The sequence below is a fragment of the Gorilla gorilla genome, chromosome 15, assembly GCF_029281585.2.
Source record: "Gorilla gorilla gorilla isolate KB3781 chromosome 15, NHGRI_mGorGor1-v2.1_pri, whole genome shotgun sequence".
NCBI lineage: Eukaryota > Metazoa > Chordata > Mammalia > Primates > Hominidae > Gorilla > Gorilla gorilla.
Window position 1 is genome coordinate 80,241,596 of NC_073239.2, and position 16,262 is coordinate 80,257,857.

Here is a 16,262-nt window from a genome sequence, read left to right on the forward strand (position 1 = left end):
TGTTATGACACTAACTTCAATTACTTCAGGGAGAAAAAAACATTTTCCCTCTTTGCAGGTTGAAATATCTCATCAAAGAAATGTGGAGAGTATGGAAATTAGATTTGATTGACAGCCAGCTATTTGCTTCCATCACTTCTGCCATTCTGTAGCTGTCTTTGGATAAAGGAGTTTGGGCTCTTCTGACAGCCCAGTGGGCAACAACCTCATGTTAATAATCCTCTCCCCTCAGGGGAAAAAGTAAAGACGGAAACTTCATAATGAAATTACTGTGCCTCAAAGATGTAGTAACTAGATTCTTCCTTTTTGCATTGTTCATGTCCGGGGCTCTGGAAACAAAATACACATTTCAGGCATGCCTAACACTTATTAATGCTCTATTTTCTGAACTGCCTTGAAGATAGATAAGGCCTTCAGCAGGCTAGGCCAAGAACATCAAGTTTTAGAAATACTATTGAAACACACACACACTCAGTTCAACTCCATTCATCACATAAAATTATGGATCTAATTTCTCAACTGAAAAAATTAAAAGACCCTTTTATCTTTAGACTCCCATGTAATCTTTTTTTCCCCCAGTATTATGATAGGATTGGCTGAGGTCGGGGTGATTATCTTCCATTCTCACTTCTCCGTGGCAGGCAAGACGGAAAAGCCTGGGCAGGATACATGTGGCCTGTCTCTCTATTCCACACTCCCACCCTGAGTCTCTTATCTGAGTGGTGAGATTGGAAAATAAACATGGTGACTCCACATTTTGGAGATTTTAAAATTCAGGAAGATTTATCTGTTAGGATGGTTTTGGCTGCAAGTTACAGGTACAAGCCACTGAGGGGGCATAAACTTACTTTAGTTTAAGCAACAAGAAGCCCAGAGTCAGGGAGACCTGCCATTGGTGTTGCTGCTCTACAATGTCATAAAGGACCCAGATGCTTTCCTTTTTTCTGTTCTGCCATCCTCAGCATGTTGACATGCCTCCCCACCTCCAGCCTTAGTGTCCTGAAACAGCAACAGCTAAAGCAAAAAGGAAGGGAATCAAGAGAGGAAGGTATCTTGTTCCAAGCATCTCTCTTTCAAAAGAGGAAAAGTCTTATAGAAGTTTCCTGCAGATTTCCTCCTTAATCACATGATCTAGATATCAAGGAAGGCTGAGAATAACGGTATCAGGCATTTTCAGCCTCTATAGTTGGAGACCAGCTCTGCTGGCAAGGGATAAAAGCAAGGAATAGCTGTAGGGTAGATAACCACCAGTGTCTGTCAAATGTGTAGCTTCAATTCAGGGCAAAGGTCATTTGACTACATATCAAGCTATACTCTCTCATTTAACTTCATTCAATAAGAAAGCCAATATTTTTATCTCCTCCTGTCAGATTCTTGCACCTTATTTTTCTATTAGTTCCAAGCTCAGAGCAAAGAAAGGAACATAATTACTTATTACCTCTGAACACTAACAATTACTGCCAGGAGCATTGTTGACTGTAGGAAAAGCAACCACCACCCATCTTTGGGCCACAATGTCTTTATCTGAAAAGCAAGAGGGCTGGATGAAAGCATCTTTAACGCCCTTTCCAGCCCTGACAGTTTATGATCCCATGACCGTGCATTCAAATACCTCCATGCAGTGAATCAAATCATAAGCACCCTTAAAAAATGTTATGAAAGGAAGAAATTTGACTGACATGGACTCGCATTGGCCTTAGGGAATCAAAACTTTGAAGCCAGTGTCAGCTTAATAAAAATATGAACTTACGAATGTGCCCCAGCCATGTTATTGAAAATAGCCACGTAATAGGCTTACAAGACTTTAGGAAAATTTCTGCTACCTTAAGAATGAGTTTTATAAGGCAAGCAGAATGACAAGGCACTAAAATGGATCTCTCCTTCATCAATTTCATTAAGGAATCATTAAGAGACCAACGACCTGTCTTGTAGTGCCACCATCTTCAAGATGTTACCTATAAAACCACGATGGAAGGGAAAGAGGGAGCCTGGAGAATTGTGTAAACCTGAAAGTGGGTACATCATTTTCACCCACACTACACTGGACATAACTAAGTCTTATGGCCCTGACCTAACTGCAAGTAAGGCTAGGGAATAAAGTTGTCCTGTCTACCCAAGAAGATGAAATAAATTGGTGAACACACAATTATTGTTCCCACCATAGCTTCTTCACATTTCTATGGAGCAATGCCTTCAAATTCTAATGAAAATGATTTTTATCTCCAAATTCTATACCCAACCAAACCTTCAGTCAAGCATGAGAGTAGAATAAAAAAAAATACAGACATGAGAGATCTCAAAAATTGTATACTCCACACACCCCTTCTCAGGAAGCTACCACATAATGTAAACAAGGAAGTATATAACAGAAGAAGCAACTATCTAACATAGAAATCAGGGACCCAATGCAGAAAAGAGTTGAAGTCCAGAAATAATAGCTGTATAGTAGGTCTAAAGAGCAGCAAATCTAAACCGGAGCAGCAGGGTAACTGCATTTGAAGGATGGAGAAAGGGGAAATGGGCTGGTGACCTATTCTATCACCAGGTCTTAGCTTATGCTGCTTGCTCATCTTCCATAATAGGAAGTCAACAAATAAAGCCTAAAATTTATAAATTGATAAATAGCAGTATAGGCATATTACTTGGGAATGGAGAAGTAAATTCCAAAAGAAACAGCCAAAAAGAGTTGAAAATGGTTGCCCCAGGATAGCTGTACCTGGAGGAGAGGGGAAGGTTGAGCAAGAGAATGCCATTTTTTATTGTAACTCTTGGTATAGTATTTGACTTTTTAACCATGTAATATATTTTTGTGCTAAAAGATTTGACATGTTTTTAAGTAAAGATGAGAGAGGGAGATAGAAGTTTTTATAATCTTGAGAAGAGGGAGGATTTTGGCAGACAGCAGGCAGGACTAGATTGCAGTTCCTACTCAGACAGAGCATCATGTGGAGTCTCACGTCATAAACTTTTACTCTAGAACTACTGCAGGAATATATCAGGAAAGCTGAGAGAACCCACAGGCCCTCTGAAGGAAGTGTATTGCTCCTGCAGGACCCAAGAGACACCCCAAATACTGTGAGTGTCCAAACTGTGGAAATGGGAAAGGGGGATCGTCCACCCCCAAACACACACCCTCATTGGGTAATCCGAAGGCCTAGATTATGGGAGAAGATTCTGACCTTACCTAGAGCTGAGTCAATTTAGAGAGCCCAGTGAAATACATGGGTAGAGGAAGCAGCGGGAAAAGCCCGGTGAGCTCTCTGGATCCTCTAGGAAGCAATTTCTGCCTTGCCTCACAGGAGTACTTGGGGAGGGCTGCCAGAGGCACTGGGAAAAGGCCACAGGGAGAAGGAAACCTCCAGCTGAACTTTGTAGCAATTCCAACCAAACGAGAAGTCTCCTGGCCAGAACTCGGGGGTGGGCTTGAATCCAGGGTACAGACTCCACAGGCAGGGAAGGACGAAAGCCCTACTTTCTTTTGCGCTGGGAGGCGGGTAGCCTGGGGCAAGTTCTCAGCCCTGCTCACCCACTGCCTGGAAACAGACTCCGTGCTGTTGCAAGGGGCATGGTGGGAGTGAGATCGGCCTTTTGGATTGCATGGGAGCTGGGTGAGGCCTGTGGCTGCCATCTTTCCCCAACTTCCCTGACAGCCTGCATGACACAGCAGAGGTAGCCATAATCCTCCTGGGAACATAACTCCATTGACCTGGGAACCACACCAGCCTCAGCAAGACCCACCCAAGGAGAGTTTGAGCTCAGACACGCCTAGCCCTGCCCCCACCTGATGGTCCTTCCCTACCCACTCTGGTAGCTGAAGACAAAGGGCATAAATTCTTGGGAGTTTTAGGGCCCTGCCCACCACCTGACCCTCCCCATATTACCACAGCTGATACTCTCTTGAAAGCACCACCTTCTGGCAGGAGGCCAACCAGCACAAAAATAGTGCATTAAACAACCAAAACTAAAGACCCTCACAGAGTCCATTTCATCCCTCTGCCACCTCCACAAGAGCAGGTGCTCATATCCACAGCTGAGAGACCCACAGATGGTTCACATCACAGGGCTCTGTGCAGACAACCCACAGTACCAACCCAGAGCCTGGCAGACATGCTAGTGGCTCGATCCACAAGAGAGATAGCAATCACTACAGCTTGGCTCTCAGGAAGATACATCCCTAGGAAAACTGGGAGAATACTACATCAAGGGAACACCCTGTAGGATGAAAGAATCTGAACAACAGCCTTCAGCCCTAGACCTTCCCTCTGACAGAGGCTACCCAGATGAGAAGGAACCAGAAAACCAACTCTGGTAACATGACAAAACAAGGTTCTTTAACACCCCCAAAAAATCATGCTAGCTCACCAGCAATGGATCCATACCAAGAAAAAAATCTCTGATTTATCTGAAAAAGAATTCAGAAGGTCAGTTATTAAGCTAATCAAGGAGGCACCAGAGAAAAGTGACACCCAATTTAAGGAAATAAAAAAAAATGATACATGAGGAGAGAAATCTTCAGTGAAATAGATAGCATAAATAAAAAACAATCAAAACTTCAGGAAACAATAGACGCACTTATAGAAATGCAAAAAAAAAAATGCTTTGGAAAGTCTCAGCAATAGAATTGAACAAGCAGAAGAAAGAACCACAGAGCTCAAAGACAAGGTTTTTGAATTAACCTAATCCAACAAAGACAAAGAAAAATGAACACAAAAATAAGAACAAAGCCTCCAAGAAGTCTGGGATTATGTTAAATGACCAAACCTAAGATTAACTGGTGCTCCTTAGGAAGAAGAGAAATCTAAAAGTTTGGAAAACATATTTGGGAGAATAATTGAGGAAAACTTCCCCAGCCTTGCTAGAGACCTAGACACCCAAATACAAGAAGCTCAAAGAACACCTGGGAAATTCATTGCAAAAAGATCATCACCCATGCACATACTCATCAGTTTATCTAAAGTCAAAAGAAAGGAAAGAATGTTAAGAGCTGTGGGGCAAAAGCATCAGGTAACCTATAAAGGAAAACCTATCAGATTAACAGCAGATTTCTTAGCAGAAACCCTACAAGCTAGAAGGGACTGGGGACCTATCTTCAGCCTCCTTAAAACAAAACAATTATCAGCCAAAAATCTTGTATGCAGTGAAATTAAGCTTCATAAATGAAAGAAAGATACAGTCTTTTTCAGACAAACAAATGCTGAGAGAATTCCCCACTACCAAGCCATCACTACAAGAATTGCTAAAAGGAGCTCTAAATCTTGAAACGAATCCTGGAAACACATCAAAACAGAACCTCTTTAAAGCATAAATCACACAGGACCTATAAAACAAAAATACAATTAAAGAAAAAAAAAGGTATACAGGCAACAAGTAGCATGATGAATGGAATAGTACCTCACATCTCTATACTAACATTGAATGTAAATGGCCTAAATGCTCCACTTAAAAGATGCAGAATGGCAGAATGGATAAGAATTCACCAACCAACTATCTGCTGCTTTTGAGAGACTCACCTAACACATAAGAACTCACATAAACTTAAGGTAAAGGGGTGGAAAAATACATTCCATGCAAATGGACACCAAAAGTGAGCAGGAGTAGCTATTCTTAGATAAAACAAACTTTAAAGCAACAGCAGTTAAAAGAGACAAAGAGGGACATTATATAATTATAAAATGACTAGTCCAACTTTGTGAGCCAAGGTGGGCGGATCACGAGGTCAGGAGATTGAGACCATCCTGACTAACACGGTGAAACCCTGTCTCTACTAAAAAAAATACAAAAAATTAGCCGGCCATGGTGGTGGGCGCCTGTAGTCCCAGCTACTTGTGAGGCTGAGGCAGGAGAATGGCGTGAACCTGGGAGGCAGAGCTTGCAGTGAGCCGAGATCATGCCACTGCACTCCAGCCTGGGCAACAGAGCAAGACTCTGTCTCAAAAAAAAAAAAAAGAAGAACTAGTCCAACAGGAAAATATTACAATCTTAAATATATATGTACCTAACACTGGAGCTCCCAAATTTATAAAACAATTATTACTAGGCCTAAGAAGTGAGAGAGAGAGCAACACAATAAAGTGGGGGACTTCAATACTCCACTGACAGCACTAGACAGGCCATCAAGACAGAAAGTCAACAAAGAAACAATGGATTTAAACTAAAACCTAAAACAAATTGACTTAACAGATATTTACAGAACATTCTACCCAACAACTGCAGAATATACATTCTATTCATCAGTACATGAAACATTCTCCAAGATAGAACAAACAATAGACCACAAAACAAGCCTCAATAAGTTTAAGAAAATTGAAATTATATCAGGCACTCTCTCAGACCTCACAGGAATAAAACTGGAAATCAATTCCAAAAGGAACCTTCAAAACCATGCAAATCCATGGAAATTAAATAACCTGTTCCTGAATGATCAATGAGTGAACAGTGAAATCAAGATGGAAATTTAAAAATTCTTCAAACTGAATGACAGTAGTGATACAACCTATCAAAACCTCTGAGATACAGCAAAGGCAGTGCTAAGAGGAGAGTTCAAAGCCCTAAATCCTACATCAAAAAGTCTGAAAGGGCATAAACAGAAAATCTAAGGTCATACGTCAAGGAACTAGAGCAAAAAGAACAAACCAAACCCAAACCCAGCAGAAGAAAGTAAATAACCAAGATCACAACAGAACTAAATGAAATTTAAACAAAAAAAATACAAACATAAATTAAAAAGCTGGTTCTTTGAAAAGATAAATAAAATTGAGAGACAAGATTAACCAAGAAGAGAAGAGAGAAAATCCATATAAGCTCAATTAGAAACAAAATGGGAGATATTACAACTGACACCACAGAAATACAAAAGATCACTCAAGGCTACTATGAACACCTTTATGCACATAAAACTAGATAACCTAGAGAAGATGGATAAATTCCTGGAAAGACACAACCCTCCTGGCTTAAATCAGGAAGAATTAGATACGCTGAACAGACCAATAACAAGCAGCAAGATTGAAGTGGTAATTTAAAAATGGCCAACAAAAAAATTCCAGGCCAGACAGATTCACGGCAAAATCCTACCAGACGTTCAAAGAATAATTGGTACCAAACCTACTGACACTATTCCACAAGATAGAGAAAGAGGGAATCCTCTCTAAATCATTGTATGAAGCCGCTATCACCCTAATACCAAAACCAGGAAAGTACATAACCAAAAAAGAAAACTATAAACCAATATCCCTGATGAACACAGATGCAAAAATCCCTAACAAAATACTAGCTAACTGAATCCAACAACATATCAAAAACATAATCTATCATGATCAAGTGGGCTTCATAGCAGGGATGTAGGGATGGTTTAATATGCAAGTCAATAAATGGGATACACCACTTAAACATAATTAAAACAAAAATCACATGATTATCTCAATAGATGCGGAAAAAGTATTCAACAAAATCCAGCATCCCTTTATGATTAAAACTCTCAGCAAAATCGGCATACAAGGGACATACCTCAATGTAATGAAAGCAATCTATGACAAACCCACAGCCAACATAATACTGAATAGAGAAAAATTGAAAGCATTCCCTCTGAGAACCGGAACAAGACAAGGATACCCACTCTCACCACTTCTCTTCAACACAGCACTGGAATTCCTAGCCAGAGCAGTCAGACAAAATAAAGAAATAAAGGGCATCCAAATCGGTAAAGAGGAAGTCAAGCTGTTGCTATTTGCCGATATGATTGTATATCTAGAAAACCCTAAAGGCTCCTCCAAAAAGCTCCTAGAACTGATAAGAGAATTCAGCAAAGTTTCCAGATGCAAAATTAACGTACACAAATCAGTAGCTCTCCTATACACTAACAGCAACCAAGCTGAGAATCAAATCAGAACTCAACCTCTTTCACAATAGCTGCAAAAAACAAAAACAAAAAACAAACAACAAAAAAAAAACTTAGGAATATACCTAACCAAGGAGGTGAAAGATGAAAGACCTCTACAAGGAAAACTACAAAACACTGCTGAAAGAAATCATAGATGACACAAACAAATGGAAACACATCCCATGTTCATGGATGGGTAGAATAAATATCATGAAAATCACCATACTGCCAAAAGCAATCTACAAATTCAATGCAATTCCCATCAAAATGCCACCACCATTCTTCACAGAACTAGCAAAACAATCCTAAAATTCATATGGAACCAAAAAAGAGCCCACATAGCTGAAGGAAGACTAAGCAAAAAGAACAAATCTGGAAGCATCATATTATCTGATTTCAAACTATACTATAAGGCCATAGTCACCAAAACAGCATGGTACTGGTACAAAAATAGGTATATACACCAATGGAATAGAATAGAAAACCCAGAAATAAACCCAAATACTTACAGCCAACTGATCTTTGACAAAGCAAACAAAAACATAAAGTGGGGAAAGGACACCCTATTCAACAAATGGTGCTGGCATAACTGGCAAGCCACATGTAGGAGAATAAAACCAGATCCTCATCTCTCACCTTATACAAAAATCAACACAAGGTAGATATAGGAACTAAACCTAAGACCTGAAACTATAAAAATTCTGGAAGATAACATCAGAAACCCCCTTCTAGATATTGGCTTAGGCAAAGATTTCATGACCAAGAGCCTAAAAGCAAATGCAGTAAAAACAAAGATTAATAGCTGGGACTTAATTAAACTAAAGAGCTTTTGCATGGCAAAAGGAACAGTCAGCAGAGTAAACATACAACCCACAGAGTAGGAGAAAATCTTCACAATCTACACATCTGACAAAGGACTAATCTTCAGAATCTATAATGAACTCAAACCAATTAGCAAGAGAAAAACAAACAATCCCATCAAAAAGTGGGCTAAGGACAGGAATAAGCAATTCTCAAAAGAAGACATACAAATGGCCAACAAACATATGAAAAAATGCTCAACATCACTAATGATCAGGGAAATGCAAATCAAAACAACAATGCGATACCACCTTACTCCTGCAAGAATGGCCATAATCAAAAAATAAAAAAATAACAGATGCTGGTATGGATGCAGTGAACAGGGAACACTTTTACACTGCTGGTGGGAATGTAAACTAATACAATCATTATGGAAAACAGTGTGGAGATTCCTTAAAGAACTAAAAGTAGAACTACCATTGGATCCAGCAATCCCACTACTGGGTATCTACCCAGAGGAAAAGAAGTCATTACGCAAAAAAGATGCTTGCACACACATATTTATAGCAGTACAATTCGCAACTGCAAAAATGTGAAACGAACCCAAATGCACATCAGTCAACAAGTGGATAAACTGTGGTATATATATAAGATGGACTACTACTCAGCCATAAAAAGGAATGAATTAATGGCATTCCTAGCAACCAGGATGAGATTGGAGACTATTCTTCTAAGTGAAGTAACTCAGGAATGGAAAACCAAACATCGTATATTCTCACTCATAAGTGGGAACTAAGCTATGAGGATGCAAGGGCATAAGAATGACGCAATGGACTTTAGGAACTTAGGGAGAAAGGATGGGAACGGGGTGAGGGATAAAAGACTACAAATTGGGTGCAGTGTGTATGCTTGGGTGATGGGTGCACCAAAATCTCACACATCACCACTAAAGAACTTATGTAACCAAATACCACCTGGTCCCCTATAACCTATGGAAATAAAAAATTTAAAAATAAGTAAATAAATAAGTTTTTATAATCTTTTCCTTTATTCTACCCAAAGGTCTCACCTAGGCCCTTATCATGTCCTCAGAAACTCAAGGAGAGAAAAAGGAAACAAAGTAAATGTGCGCATATATAACACCTTTTTTGAACCCCAAGCAGAATATTTTCTCCTTCATCCAATTAAAAACAAAAACAAAAACAAAACTTGCTAATGGCCCCCCTTCCTGAAGAATTTCAAGGGGAAAAGGGAAAGGGCTGGTCACAATAGATCTGGCCTGAATTTGTCTGTTCTCATACTGATATAAAGAAATACCTAAGTCCGGGTAATTCATAAAGAAAAGAGGTTTAATTGGCTCATGGTTCCACAGGCTGTACAGGAAGCATGGCTGGGGAGGCCTTAGGAAACTTACAATCATGGTAGAAGGTGAAGGGGAAGCAGGCACATCTTACATGGCTGGAGCAAGAGGAAGAGAGAGAGGAGGGAAGTGTCTCACACTTTTAAACAACCAGATATCATGAGAACTCTATCACAAGAATAGCACCTGGGGGCCGGACACGGTGGCTCACACCTGTAATCCCAGCACTTTGGGAGGCCAAGGTGGGCAGATCACCTGAGGTTGGGAGTTCGAGATCAACCTGACCAACATGGAGAAACCTCATCTCTACTAAAAATACAAAATTAGCTGGGCACAGTGGCGCATGCGTGTAATCCCAGCTACTTGGGAGGCTGAGGCAGGAGAATTGCTTGAATCTGGGAGGCGGAGGTTGTGGTGAACCGAGATGGCGCCATTGCACTCCAGCCTGGGTGACAAGAGTGAAACTCTGTTTCAAAAAAAAAGAATAGCACCTGGGGGAAAATCCACCCCCATGATCCAGTTACCTCCCACCAGGTCCAACTTCCAACATAGGGGATTACAATTCGACATGAGATTTGGGTGGGGACACAAATCCAAACCATATCAGGGCCACAGACAGAGCCCCTGGAGTATCAGTAATGACCCCATGTACGTTGGCCCTCTCCTCCATTGTGCCAAAAAAAGGTATAAGATATTTTACACATTTTTCTGAAATCAAGAGGCACTATATCCTTATCTAATGGCTTCATAAACCTCTCAAAAAATTTTTTTTGGCCCAGCACAGTGGCTAATACCTGTAATCCCAGCCCTTTGGGAGGCCAAGGTGGGAGCATCACTTCAGCCCAGGGGTTTAAGACCAGCCTAAGCAACATAGTGAGACCTTATCTCTACAAAAGATTAAAACATTAGGTAGTGCATGCCTGTGGTCCCAGCCTACTAGGAAGGCTGAGATGGGAGGATCACTTGTGCCTGGGAGGTTGAGGCCACAGTGAACTGTGATCACACCACTGCACTCCAGTCTGGGTGACAGGGCAAAACTCTGTCTCTTTTTTTTTTTTTTAGTTTGACATGATGTTTTGGTGAGCTCATGTTGACTGCCAATGAATATCGCCTTCCTAAGTAATATATACCTTTCAGGCTTACCTTTGTAATTTCAACAACTCATCTTCTGATTTTTAATTTGGGCAACATTCATTGATCTCTTGGCACTACTGCTGCCCTCCGTGCTTTTGAAAGTTCACAAAAATAGTTTTGTTGTCATTTCTATAAGATCTATTAGAATATAATTTGCTAGGTCCTAGATTCTTGACCATATTCATTGAATGAGGGTTTAATTGCCTCTTTCAGCAACATTCATCCTATAGTCATCTGTCGAGCACCATTCCAGGTTCTGGGATAGAGATGTAAAACATACTAAAAGTCCCTATCATTCAGTAGCTCTTCGTCTAAAGAAACAGCTGAAAAATAAGCCAACAATTACAACAATTATAAATGCCATAATAGAGATTTGTGTAGGGAGCTACGGGTTAGAAGGGCACTTAAACAAGCCTGGAGGGGGCAGAGAAAGCTTTCCGGGATGAAATGTCCTCTGAGCATGTGAAGAGCTGGGAAGTAAATATGCCAAGAGAAAGAAAAGGGCATTCTGCACACATTTAAAGGCTCAGAAGTAAGGGATAACTCAGAAAGTTCAGGAACTGAAAGTCATTTGGGCACAGGGAGAAGTAATAGCAGAGGAAGGGCACATCAGAGGTGAGCAGGGTCCGGTTCTGCTGGGAAGACACTAAGGATATTATTCAGAGGAGTGAAATGATCAGATAGGAGTTTTATTTATTTATTTATTTAGAGACAGAGTCTCACACTGTCGCCCAGGCTGGAGTGCAATGGCGTGATCTCGGCTCACTGCAACCTCTGCCTCCTGGGTTCAAGTGATTCTCCTGCCTCAGCCTCCCGAATAGCTAGGATTACAGGTGGCTGCCACCATGCCTGGCTTATTTTTTGTATTTTTAGTAGAGACGGGGTTTCACTATGTTGGCCAGGCTGGTCTTGAACTCCTGACCTCATGATCCACCTGCCTTGGTCTCCCAAAGTGCTGGGATTACAGGCATGAGCCACTGCACCTGGCCTTCAGATAGGAGTTTCAAACAAATCCTTCCAATCCTGAAAACTAAAGTGTGTGTGTGATAGGAATCAGAAGGTGAGATTGAGACTCAGTGACCAGACATGAGACCACTGAGTTAATGAGGGGAGAAATCCTGAGAAGACAATGGAACTGTGGATAAAAGAGGAGAGAGACCAGACACCGCGACTCAGGCCTATAATCCCAGCACTTTGGGAGGCTGAGGCAGGTGGACTGCATGAGCCCAGGAGTTCAAGACCAGCCTGGGCAACATAGTGAGACCCCATCTCTACAAAAAATACAAAAATTAGTCAGGTATGGTGGCACATGCCTGTAGTCCCAGCTAATTGGGAAGCTGAGGCAGAGGTGAGAGGACTGCTTGAGCCCAGGAGTTTGAGGCTGTAGTGAGTCATGACCATGCCACTGCATTCCAGCCTGGGCAACATAGCGAGACCCTGTCTCAAAAAAAAAAAAAAAAAAGGAGAAAGAGCAATCAAAATCTATCTGGGAGGTTGACATTTGACAGGATCTAGTTACAAAAGGATGATGGAGGAGGACACATCTCCAGTGGCTTGTCTGGCTTTGCTGATGGGATAGACGGTTGTACTATTGGCCAGCAGGGGAGTTTGGGGGAAGAGGTTTGGGAGCAGGTGAGTGCACTCTGTTGACTTTGAAAGATTTGCCGGACAGTACAGTAGAGATTACTCACAGGTAGAAAAGTAGGTCTGCACTCCAAAAAGAGGTTGGGGCAAGAAAGAAAACAACTGTTTTGTTTGCACACTGGGGTGGTAGAAATGGTTTGGGATGAACAAGATCTTCCAGGAATGATGTGAAGTAAAGAAAAGGGGCAAAAAGTCGAATACAGAGCCCTGTAGCTTAGTACCTACTAATTTAGACCCAATTGTTTATCTCCTCAGGGATCCCACAGCGCCTTGACCTAACAATCACCATTTTTAAGTTCATGTAATTTTTTTTTCACATTAAACACAATTAACTTAAAGCTAGGGACAAAATCTTGATTTAGTATTCCCAGGATCAAACACACAACTAAGAATGTCTACATGTTCAATAAATATTTATTAAACAATGGTATATTCATATACAAGAGGGAGAGAAATAGCAACTCTGACATGCTTCTGTTTCAAAAAATTACCAGTTTTTAGCATGTCACTCAAAACCAACTTTTATCTAAGAACCCACTCCTTTCACCTCTCTGTCCCCTCTTTCACTTTACTCACTTCAGAGCACAAATCTGGTTTCCAGACTCTACCATTTGCTTCCTTTCCTCACTATGAAGAGTATTTTATATTTCTGAATGTCCCCAGTTCACTTTTAAAACTAAAAACCATAGAAATAGTCTTGACTGACTTCTGCTCTCCAATTATCCTTCTCCGAGTCCCTGGCAAGGCAGGTGAGATCAGCCTCCTGGCTGGAGATGCCACCGATGTGAGCATCCCAGCTTGAGAAAAAGAGAGCTCGATTATTCTATGGGAGCCTTTTGCAATCAGAACCTCTCCCTGGGGACAGTTTATTGACATTGGAAATTCGTCATGGTTACAAAGGACTTTGATTTCACAAAAATAAGACTGTCTTCTCTGCTAAGGTGGCAAGTCGTGTTTTGCTTTTTACGAATTAACTAGGCAAGAACCACAAGTGCAATGCTGAAGAGCCAAGATGTCTCTCCCCTCCCTAAGCCAGCTACCTAAATACTCAGAAGACAGTGATCTGTGTACATAGTCACAAAATCAAGAGAGTCAGTGAGGAAGTAAAGATGGAAAGCATTTTATTTTTAAAAGGTAGCTCTTTCATCTTTAAAAGTGCAGGCTCTTGCCTATAGAATCTCATGTTCCCAGCCATTGTGTCTTGCTTGGTAACAAACTGAAAGCAAATACAGTTAAGGCACTGTGCTTAGTCTATTATAAGAACTCAATCAACATTAACTAAAGAGCAAAACAAAAACAAAAGGTGACAACGTCTGAGTTCTGGGACTTAGCTTTAGTTAGTACAACGCAGCCAATAGTTGGGACTGGGAACCCATTCAGAGCTCAGGCCTAACTCTTTCTACACCTGGGAAATGACAGTAACAAAATCAACTCCCAAGTGTCAACGGGATGGGCAGCATTTAAAGGAAAGTTCTCCTCTTCCTTTCCCCACCCTTGAGACGGGACTAGAAGATGTTTATGGTGCCATTTTATACCTAATAACAGAAAAATATATTAAAATAACACCCAATACTGACAATGATGTTATGCAAATAATGTACCCAAATTCTACAACCCACGCAAATTGACACAAATCTTATGGAAAATAATTTGCCCATATGTGTCAAAGGTCATAGAAAGTTTTCTACCTTCCCATTCCTGGCAATTTATCTTAAAGGAAAATAATTTAAACGAGAATACAATATATGCAAAATATATTTACTACAGCATTATTTTATAAAAATAGCAACAGAAAACATCCTCCTCACACAAGGATAGGAAAATATTAAAGTATGCTCCATCTACACAATGGAATAATACCTATCCATTAAAATTATTATAAAGACTACAGCATGTGGAAAAACATTTGACATTAGGTTAAGGAGGAAAATCAGAATACAGAACTATACATAATAAATGCTAGGGCTACACCTGTTTAACAATTATGCAAGCCTATGGACATAACTGGAAAGTCATAAATTATAATTAATTTTTTAAGGTGAGTGGATTGTGTTAGCCATTAAAACTTAATTATTTCAAACCTTCAAGGAAAGAAAGTCATGACACTATTTAAACAATCCCAGAGAGGAAAACATCCCAATTATTTTTACAAAGACTGTAATGAAACTACAAAAATAAATTAAGAGAACATCAGAAAAGAAACCTATATTATTTCTCTTATAAGTACCTATGTAAAAATGCTAAAGAAAATATCAGCAAGTTGAATTCAGCAACATATTAAACAAATAACATACCATGACCAAGTTGGGCTTATTCCAGAAATGCAAGGATGATTCAGTAACAGGAAATCTGTTCATATAATTCTCCATATTAATAGACCCAAGGAGGAAAAACACATGATGTCATCTCAACAGAGGCTGCAAAAGCATATGATAAAATAGATGCAACATTTATTTTTGACTTAAAACAATACTTAATTTCTTAGTCCAAAAGGAAAAAATGGGTACTTTCTCAATATCATATGTATATACATACATATATGTATATGTGTATAGTTATACTGAATTTTGATTATTCAAAACTATAAAAACTCAACAACAGATGCTTAGTCTGATGAGTCCCTTGGAGACTAAATGGGCACAATGACCATTCAAAGGCTCAAAGCAGGCCCTGCTATTAGAGAATGGTCTTCCCAGATTCTATCTTCAGCCCAAGTTACTTTACCTCTGTGCTCATTAAGATGCTTTGTGCTACAAACAATACCCATTCTCAACTTTCTCCGGTAGTTAAACAGACAATTGCTAGTCCCTACCCTGGCCTCCAGGGACTCTTATGTTCCCACCACTGCCGCCCTCTTATCACCAGTCTCCACCCGACTCAGCTCTATCAGCCTCCTGGTTTTTCCTAAAATACACCAAGCACATTCCTGCCTTCGGACTTCTGAATTTGTTTCCCCTGCCAGGAAAGTTCTTTCCTCAGATGTTTTAATGGCTCACTCTCTCACTTTATTCACTTCTTTTACCACATTGCCTCAAATAGCATGCCTCTCACACACAGGACCCCCGGCAACACTCCCTATCCCCTTACCCTGCTTTATTCCCTGGCGCTATAGTATAGGTTTATCTGTGTGTTGTTTTCTCTGCTACCATAAAGCCAGCTTCATGAAGGTAAACACTCTGACCATATTGTTCTCTGCTGCACACCTAGTATCTACGCCAGTGCCTGGCACATGGCGGACATATGCTGAATACGTTGTTGAAGCAAGAGAAAGACTGACTCATATAGGTTTCAAAATTAGGAAATTTGTTGTTTCATGTAGCAAAATTTCAGAGGTAGAATAGGCTCAAGGAGAGAGCAAAGCTTGGTGTCTTTCTCCCTGAGATTTTCTCTGTTCCTCCCTCTCTAGCATATCAGCTTTGTCCTCACATGGAGGCTACCCTCATGGTC